The sequence below is a fragment of the Lissotriton vulgaris genome, chromosome 3_1 (genome assembly GCF_964263255.1).
Source record: "Lissotriton vulgaris chromosome 3_1, aLisVul1.2, whole genome shotgun sequence".
NCBI classification, from domain to species: Eukaryota; Metazoa; Chordata; class Amphibia; order Caudata; family Salamandridae; genus Lissotriton; species Lissotriton vulgaris.
In genome coordinates, this window is record NC_141689.1 from 13,502,884 (window position 1) to 13,512,933 (window position 10,050).

Genomic DNA, 10,050 nt, shown 5'->3' on the forward strand with positions numbered 1-10,050 from the left:
CGAGTGTAACACACACTGTTTGAAGAATCCAGATCAATTTATTTTAGGGATTCTGGCCATTTTAGCAAGTATTGTAGGTTGCGTTAAGAGTTTTGTTTTATTTTACATTTGTAGTTGTTACATTCACTATGCAGTCTGTAAACTAACCACCATAATTTCTAGAAAGCCCAGGAGAGCCACTGATCAATTGGAGTAATTGGTTTGAGGCTCTTCAAACCAATTTGGGAACAGCTGGAATGTAAGTATTTTTGAAGAAATTAACAAATATTTACTTCTTCGCTCCCTGGGATTTGAGAGCCGTGGAATTTTTAAACATTTCTGAAATATTGAAGGCTCAAAGGAGGAGCAGGAGGATGAATTCACTGACGCTGTTAAAAAATTTGAAGATTGTTTCAAATTTCAAACAAGCATTGTAGCATTACGACACAAGTTTCTGATGAAGAAACAACGTGTCCGCAATCAGTTTATTTGCTGCTGCACAAACAAGTCAATCAAACATAAACTATTGTCTCTTAACAATCCAACACTGAATGTAACATTGCATATTGCTAAACGCATAGAAAAATAACAGTGATATGTCAAAGAGCTTGAAGAGAAGAAATATTTGGTGGTGGGGAATGTTTGTGTGAGAATTAAAATAGAACAAAAGAGTAATTGTCTTATCAGGACAATTCAAGATCTGCTAGGGGTTTCTTTAAGCAGTCTAATGTTTGTTTTAGATGTGGCAATATCCTACAGTTTAAGTCTGATAAACAGTGCCCTGCAAAAAGTGATGTTTGTAGAAAATATAACAAAATGGGGATCTTTACAAAAGCGTGCCAAAGTCAACTGAACCTGTCTGATAAAGGGAGCAATATAGTAGCCAACTTAGGTGAGGACGACTGTGATGAACAATCATTAAATTTACAAGAAGATGTACAGGACATGGTTTTGGTGGTTGGAGACAATGTATGCACTGGTGATCCAGCTGATTGTGTGGGACCCTTCTGCTGATGTGATAGTTAGTGACACACCAGTTTGGCTGTTAGTTGACTTAGGGGCAAGAATCACAATTATAACACAGGAAATGTACAATGAATTATGGCCAGGTAGGAGACGTGAACCTACTGACCGGTCACCATTCTCTTATGAAGGGAGACATACTGATTTATCCAGCTATTTTGAAGAAGTTTAGGCTTTCAAGAATAGCCAAGTTTTTGGGAAAGTCTATATGGCAGTCAAGTGGTTGTGTATCTTTCACCAAGGCCTATTGAAAATAGTGTTGAGACCTGGTACTAAAGATCAGGTTTCCGTGGTTGGGTAAAGTCTTGTTTCAAATGTTACTTCCAAGTTTCCTGAAATATTTTTGGTTAAATTGGGTACCATGAAGGGGTTCCAACATAAAATCAAGTCTAAAGAAGAGTCTATTCTGATAAAGCACAAATTGCGGAGTGTCCTATTTTCTAAAGGAGAAGACCTAGAGAAGGAACTGTTAAAAGTGTATGATAGTGGAATAATCAAACCCATTGAATCATTGTAGTGGTTAACATCCCTTGTAGTTGTCAGGAAGAAAAATGGGGAATTAAGGGTCTGCATGGATTTAAGAAGTCTCAACAAGTCAATTTGGATTGATTCCTACCCTCTTCCAAAAATCATCTGAACTTTTGGCTTCATTGGCGAATAAAAGCTTGATTTAGCATCTGCCTATCATCAGGTAATTTAAAACCTGAGTTTAGACACTTCACAGCTTTTGTGTCATCTATGGGTACTCTACGGTACTGAAGGATACCATTTCGATTATCCTCTGAGGCATTCGTATTTCAAAGGATTATGTACCAGTTACTCAAGTATGAAAGGGGGATGACCACTTTTCAGGAAAAAATTTGATTTTTGCAGCAACAAAGGAGGAATATGATGCTATTATAGTTCAGGTGTTGTCTTTCATTCAACAATAAGGGATAGTATGGAAAATAGAGAAATGTTAGATTGGTAAGACATGTGTTGAATATCTTGGGCACATTGTCCTAAGGGATTGTATTAAAGCAAGACCAGGCTTAGTAAGTGCCATTATTGATGCAAAGGCACCAACCAATAAAACTGGATTAAAATAATTTATTGGCATTTGCAAATTCTATTTTGATTTAATTACTGATTATGTAATTCATAAAAAGCCTCAACTGCTCTGCGGTAGAAGAACTTATCTTTCAAATGGAACTCCATGTGTCAGAAGTCATTTGAATAGATTTAAAAAAGTAAGCTAGTTTTAGGATTTTGAGACCATTTAATTCAGAGCACATGTGATGTATTGCTGTTGATGCATGCAATCAAGGACTGGGTGCAATACTAACCCAAGTTGATGGTGTAGTAGAGAATACCATGTGTTATGTGTCAAGGATCCTAAGGGAGTCATAAACTCAACACTCAATATTTGAAAAAGAACTGCATGCATGCTAGTGGGCGGTTTTAAATTCAAGCCATAGCTTCAGGGAACAAACTACCAATCATAAACCACTTGTTGCAATCTTAACTAGTGAGACAAGCAAAGAACAAACCACTAGAATTGCAAGATTGACCACAAAATTATTACAAAATAAGTTTGAAATATCACATATCTAAGGTGCAAAAAATGTTCAAGCTAATTATTTTGGAGGGGGTTCCTTCCACTGATGATGAGTACAAATAAGGGGGATGAAGACTTGGATAAAAATTGCTTGATTGCCGGAATTGATCTGGAAGATCTGTGTGCAGTGTCTGAGGAAGAGTGGAAAGCAGAAATGAGTTGAGGTGTCAAAACTAGTAATATCTTATGCGAGTACTGGTTGGCCCGCATAAAAATCCCTAGGGAATCCTTGCTACTCTTATTTGAAAATTCCTAATAAGCTCACCATTGAATGTGGTAGTCTTCTGAAGGGTGACACGTTAGTACCACCAGAGGGTGTCAGGTGTAAGATGAATTTGATGCCCCACAAAAGACATTTCGGAAAGACTTTCACAAAATGCAGGATTAGACAGACTTTGTGGTGGCCATCCATGGACAGAGAGGTTGATTTTGTTGTGTGGGTATGTGTTTTGTGTGCTAGTGCTGAGAAAGTTGAAGTGGTGAGTAAGCCTCCTTTGCAACTGACTAAGTGTCCTTCTAGAGCTTGGGACAGGGTTGGCATAGATTCAGTTGTCCCCTTTTTTCTTTCAGAGGGGTTTCCCAAATTCCTGATATCAGACAATGGGGTCCAATTTGTAAATGGAGAAGTGGATGTCTTGCATTAAATCGGGTATATTAAGTATCTGAGAACTCAATCAATCAATCAATCAAGGCATTTATAAAGCGCGCTACTCACCCGGGAGGGTCTCAAGGCGCTGGAGGAGGGGGTATGTTACTGCTCGAACAGCCAGGTCTTGAGCTGCCTTCTGAAGGAGAGATGGTCCTGGGTTCGCCGAAGGTGGGTGGGGAGGGTGTTCCAGGTCTTGGCTGCCAGGCAGGAGAAGGATCTTCCTCCGGCGGTGGCTCTGCGGATGTGTGGTACGGTGGCGAGGGCGTGGCTGGTCGATCGTAGCTGGCGGGTAGGCGTGTAGAAGGTCATGCCGTCGTTGAGGTACTTGGGGCCCAGGTCGTGGAGAGCATTGTGTGCTTGGGTGAGGAGTCTGAACGTGATTCTCTTGCTGACGGGGAGCAAGTGCAGGTCTCTCAGGTGTCCGGTGATGTGGCTGTGTCGAGGGATGTCCAGGATGAGTCGTGCAGAGGCGTTCTGGATGCGCTGGAGTCTTTTTTGAAGTTTGGCTGTGGTTCTGGCATAGAGGGTGTTCCCGTAGTCCAGTCGGCTGGTGACGAGTGCCTGAGTGACGGTCTTCCTGGTTTCAGTGGGGATCCATCTGAAGATATTGCAGAGCATGCGCAGGGTGTTGAAGCATGAAGATGAGAGGGCGTTGACTTGTCTGGTCATCGACAGGGAGGAGTCCAGGATGAAGCCCAGGTTGCGTGCGTGGTCCGTTGGCTAGAGAGCGGTGCCCAGGGCCGGGGGCCACCAGGAGTCGTCCCAGGCGGAGGGTGATGATCCCAGGATCAGGACTTCCGTCTTGTCTGAGTTCAGTTTAAGGAGGCTGTTCCCCATCCAGTTGGCGACCTCTTCCATCCCTCCGTGTAGGTTGGCTCTGGCGGTGGTGGGGTCGTTGGTGAGGGAGAGGATCAGCTGGGTGTTGTCGGCATAGGAGATGATGTTGAGGTCGTGCTGGCGTGCGATGGCTGCAAGGGGGCTCATGTAGACGTTGAAGAGGGTTGGCCTGAGAGAAGATCCTTGTGGTACGCCCCAGATGACTTCGGTGGCCTCGGATCTGAACGGGGGAGGTGGACTCTCTGGGTTCTTCCGGCGAGGAACGAGATGATCCACTCCAGTGCTTTCTCTCGGATTCCGATGTTGCTGAGGCGCTTCACCAGGGTGCGGTGGCAGCAGGTGTCGAACGCCGCAGAGAGGTCCAAGAGGATGAGGGCCGCTGTTTCCCCTTTGTCGATCAGGGTTCTGATGTTGTCAGTGGCTGCGATTAGGGCGGTCTCGGTGCTGTGGTTGGCCCGAAACCCGGACTGCGAGGAGTCGAGGGATCCATTTGTCTCGAGGAAGGCGGCAAGCTGTCTGTTGACGGTCTTCTCGATGACTTTGGCCGTAAAGGGAAGGAGCGAGATGGGACGGTAGTTCTTGAGGTCGGTGGGGTCCGCCGTTGGTTTCTTCAGGGGGGCGGTCAGCTCGGCATGCTTCCAGCTCTCCGGGAAGGTGGCGGTGTGGAAGGAGGAGTTGATGATGTCCCAGAGATGTGGTGCGATGTTGGCGCCGGCTTTGTTGAAGACGTGGTGTGGGCAGGGGTCCGTTGGTGATCCGGAGTGGATGGAGTTCATCGTGCGGGTGGTGTCTTCGGTGCTGATCGGGGTCCAGTTGCAGAGAGTGGTGGTGGCGGGCATTGGTTCGGTGATAGGGTGCGTGGTCTGTGCGTCGAAGCTGTTGTGTATGTCGGCGATCTTGCGGTGCAAGAACGCGGCGAGTGAGTTGCAGAGGTATTGCGAGCGAGTGATGTTGTTGTTTCCGGCGCTGGGGTTGGAGAACTCTTTGATGATGCTGAAAAGTTCCTTGCTGTCGTGGGCGTTGTTGTCCAGTCGTTCTTTGAGTGACGACTTCTTGGTGGCACGGATAAGCTGATGGTGTTTGCCGGTGGCGTGTTTGAGGGTGGTCCTGTTGTCTGGTCGAGCCGCCAGGCTTTCTCGAGGGTGCGGCAGTTCTTCTTGGATTCCTTGAGTTCGTCGGTGAACCAGGGGGTTTTCTTGCTGCTGGGTCTGCTGGGAGGGTTCTTTAGTGGTGCGATGTCGTCGGCGCAGGCGGTCAGCCACTTGGTGAGGTTGCTGGCTGCTTCATTGGGGTCCGTTGTGTTGGTGGGAGTGTTCTGGCTGAGGGAGGCGGTGAGCTGCTCGGCGGTGATCTTGCTCCAGCTCCGGCGGGGAACCTGTTGCGGGTGGTGGTGGGTCACAGTTTTTCTGAAGCTGAAGTGGACGCAGCTGTGGTCGGTCCAGTGGAGTCCGGTGGCATGGCTGAAGGAGATGTGCTTGCTGGATGAGAAGACGAGGTCAAGCGCGTGGCCGGCGTAGTGGGTCCAGTTGCTTGAGTCCGAGGTTGGCGAGGTTGTCCAGCAGGGAGGTGGTGTTTCTGTCGTTGTTGTTCTCCAGGTGGAAGTTGTGGTCCCCTAGGAGGATGTAGTCGGCGGAGGGCAGGGGGTGCGGGCTGACGAAGTCTGCAATGTCTTCGCTGAATTGTGTGCGTGGTCCCGGGGGTCTATAGATGAGGGATCCTCGGAGGGTGGTCTTGGGGTCAGTGTGTATCTGGAACTGCAGGTGTTCGGCGGCGGTGAAGGTATCGTCGGAGTTAGTCGAGATGCGGATGGTGTTCTTGTGTACGATGGCGATGCCTCCTCCCGTCTGGTTGACGCGGTCCTTCCGGGTGATCTTGTATCCGTCCGGGATGGCTATGGCGATGTCGGGCGCTGAGGAGGCGTTCATCCAGGTTTCGGTGAGGAAGGCGACGTCCGGTGCTGTCGCGTCTAGCAGGTCCCAGAGTTCCACGGCATGCCTGTGGTCGGAGCGGGTGTTCAGCAGGATGCACTTCAGGTGGTTGCTGCTGGTGCTTGACTAGGCGGGGGTGGTGCAGGTCCGGAGGCAGGTAAATCTGAAGGCTTGGCAGGTGGAGGGTCCGTGGGTGCGTCTCGGGGTGGCTCGGTAGCAGGCAGGGTTCCAGCCGGAATTGAGTGCGTTAAGGGTGGCGGCGTTGTATTTCCGTCGGGTATTCTTGCATCGGCAGGAGCCAGGGGTCCTAGTGCTGGGCGTGGTCCAGGCGCGGACGGGTGCAGACGGGCTTGCCTTTGGCGCGCCTTCGGCGCACAATCGGCGCGCCCGCTGCGCGTCAACGCTGCGTGTGCGTGAGGGCATCATAAATAGGGAGCCGGGTGGGCAGATCAGCTGGTTGGCGCGAGCGGGCGGCGAATGGGCTGGCGGGGGGCGGGGCTGCAGGGAGGCAGCGGCGGGAAGAAGCTGATGCGGGCGGGCGGGCGGGTCAGCGGCGGCTGGGTCGCCAGAGCAGGAACGAGATTTCGAAGGCAGCAAAAGCAAGTAGGAGCAGCACAGGAGTGTGGGGGCGACCAGGCCTTAACAGGCTCAGCAGAACTTCACTTCATCATCCCCAAACCAATGGTCAGAACTAGTGAATGAAGATGTTCTTGCAGTGTGAACATCAGCAGTGTTAGGAGAGCTGGGGCAGTGTCAACCAAATCAGGTGAAAGAAAAGAGAGTTGCCAATGGCTTGTTTATTTTGGGTATCTGCCTGGGGCCCCTGCATTATGTCTGCTTGGGGCCCCTGCATGATGTATGACTGTTTCTTCTATTCTGCTCCTATAAATGTCTTTTTATTTCGGGTGCCTGCCTGGGGACCCTGCATTATGTGTGCCCAAGGCCCCTGCATTATGTCTGTCTGCGGCCCCTGCATTATATCTGCATGGGCCCCTGCATTATGTCTGTCTGGGGCCCCTGCATTATGTCTGCCTGGGCCCCTGCATTATGTCTGTCTGTTCATAGTATTTCTGCTCCTGTGTATATTCTCCTTTCCATTATCTCATCCTTCTGTTTTCATCTCTCTTGACAGACATCCAGCCATGCCCAGTAATCCACCGATGATGAAAGCAGGAGCACCTGCGCAGTAACAATAAATAGAGGATTTCTAAGTCAGCGCCTTCAGTGCCTGTTAGGAGCACTGATGTGTTTATCATGACTCCGCATTTCATGATTGCTTTGCGGGTTCTGTCAGTTGTCTTGTTATTTCAGCTCTGCATTTCACGATTATTTTATGTAGTTATTAATGTCTTGCTCGCTGCTTCTTGTTGGGATTGTTATAAAATGTGACACAGCTCTGGGTGATGCTTATAATTCATAGGAACATTGACACCTGGTCTTCAAAACTAACATATTTTTATAGGAACATTGGTGGAAATGCCCAATAAGACACCAGCTACCTGTCCATGGTGCAGTAACTCATTTTAGAGAAACACCTCCTTTTTTGTGGAAGAACACAGTTGGAAAGAACCAGTTGACTCAGTAGGAACGGTCCAACCCCTCAACCGTGTGTGAGCCCCCTTTCTCCTGGGCCGAGTCCTTGAATGTTAGGGGCAGATGTACGACCGTTATTTGCAGTCATAAAGGGAATTTCGGTCTCTTTGTGACTGCAAATTAGGTCCCTCCAATGTACTAATTCTATTTTGCGAGTTGCTAATCAATTAGCAATTCACAAAATAGGGTTATCGACTTGCTATTATGAAGGGGCATGCCAAGGATGTCTGTTACTAATATGAGTCCAAAACCTATGTATGAATGTTTTGTGATCACAATTGCAAAACACTCGCAGTTTACCACCCTTCCCAGAAGGGTGGTAAAGCACTCGCAAATGGGAATGGATGCACAAATGTTTTTTAAAAGCCTGCCCTTAAAAAATAAAACTGAACAGGAACATGGGCTGCATTTTTAAAAAAAACTGATTTATTGACAAAGCAGTCCCAGACATGTTGGTCTGCTGATCCCTGGGAGTGCCAGCCATTCCCAATGGGGTCGCAAATTGCGACAGCCTACTAAATATTTATGAGGCATGCAATTTGCGGTTCCATTAGGAATCAAAAACAGTGTCTGAGACACTGTTGTACAATGGATTTTGCGACTAGCAAATTTCGACTCGCACATTGCCGCAATTTGCAAGTCGCAAAATCCAATGGTCGTACATCTGGCCCCTATTGCCTTGTGTTTTTACCAGTTTTCAGTGTGTTTCTTCTCCTTTTTCATGATAGAAAACTGTTTTCCTTCTACTTTTGAAAGGAGTAAATCTCTCACCATCCTCAGAGCAATGAAGTTCATGAATATAGAAAGACTTGTGCCTTTAAGGGTGTCTCTGCAGGTTTGTTAGTTCTAATCTTTACACCTCTGTGAGAAGATTTCCAAACACAGACAGATCTAATGTGCTGCGAGTGCTTGAATCAGTGACGCAGAGTTGAACCTTCACAGGAGCGGGGTGTGCCACTAAGTGCCTGATTGTGAGTTACTTTTTAATTCGAGTGAAGTCAGTACCTGGAAATTTCAGGTCCCCTCAGAATGAAAGACCAGCAGCAACCTCAAACCCTGTCTACTTTTACCCATAGATTTCAGCTGATGAAAATAAAGAATTACTTGGGATGGGACCCGGATTCACCCCTGTAATTCCTCATTTCTAAGGGGATTCTCAGTGTTCAACTTGGACCTCCAGTTAATTCTACAGGGAAACATCCTTTACAACGAAACTTTTACAACGCAGTGCTTTTACAACGCAGGTTTTACAACGAAAACCATTTCAACGCATTGCACTGGGGGGCGCTCTAGGGTAGGGAATAGTTTTAATTTACTATCCAACACCTTCCCTACTATCCACGGGGACTGGAGTTGGAATAGTAAATTAAACTATTCACTATCCAGCGCCCCAAAGCACTATGCGTTGTAACAGCATGCGTTGTAAAAACTGCGTTGTAACAGCATGCGTGGTAAAAGCATGCGTTGTAATGTCATACATCCATTCTACATCCACAGATATATTGGGAAACCTGGAACCTATAACTCTGGAGTGGTCTGAATTATTACCCATATCCATAAGTGCCAAATGAGTGTTGAAATACTTTTGTCAATCAAGATCTAAGAAAGACAACATTTTTATATTTTAAAAGTTTGTTTTTCACAAAATAAGTTAACTATTAAATAAGGCTGTCGCTGCACTTTTGCTCAGGTCAAGGTTTTCCCGTGTGTATCAATTGATAGACTGGACCAGCCTGCAGGAAGATGACAAGCTGAGAAAGAGTTTTGACTGGGGTGGGGGTTTTATTCTAGCCCATTCGTTGAGTAGATTTGAACCGGACATGATTTTACTCCTGATGTTGGTCAAGTTGTAAGGCGCCTCCATCTAAAATGAAACTGTAGATACAGTGAGGTTAATTCTCAGGACATCCCCAAGTTCCTCCACAACAGCATCATCAGCAGCTGGAGATGAACCTCCCCTGGCATCTTTCACACCTCAAAGTTCCTTTGTTGATGCCTGCTGCAGTTTCCTGTGTGGTCCCACATCAATGCTATCTTTCCTATAGTCCTTTGTGTCTTTGCTGACAATGGTTCTCCAGGGCCTTCCTGGACAAAGCTCAATCTGCATGGTGTATATTGAGTCCATAGCGCCAAGAAGCCAATAATTGATTCATTCTATGAGATGATTTTCCCCATATATAGACTTCTGTGCTTGTTTGCTGCCATGAAACAATGACATCTTGCTTAATAATAATAAATATTCATGTTTATCAGTACATTTGATTGTTCTCTCTTTTGTGTGTCTGTCATTTGTTTCAAGTGTGTAAGTGGCTTGTAATGTGTTCACCTAGCTATGGTGCAAAAAAACCTGGTATTGGACAGCTAGGTTTAAATGTTTAGAAGGGAGAAGCAGGGGAAACCAAAAAGATTTATTTTGGTGAAATGCTCTCTACTATTGTAGACTC

The 10,050-nt window shown here is 46.9% G+C and overlaps 1 protein-coding gene across 2 annotated transcripts in view; it reads left to right on the forward strand.

Moving 5' to 3' along the window:
* LOC147725825 (uncharacterized) overlaps positions 1–7,975 on the forward strand; it is a 962,593-nt gene extending 954,618 nt beyond the window's left edge. For both annotated transcript variants that reach the window (XM_086960000.1, XM_086960001.1), the window contains exon 9: positions 7,146–7,975. The gene's annotated coding sequence lies outside the window, so the exon portion shown is untranslated. The remainder of the gene's footprint in view (positions 1–7,145) is intronic.
* Positions 7,976–10,050: the final 2,075 nt, after the last annotated feature.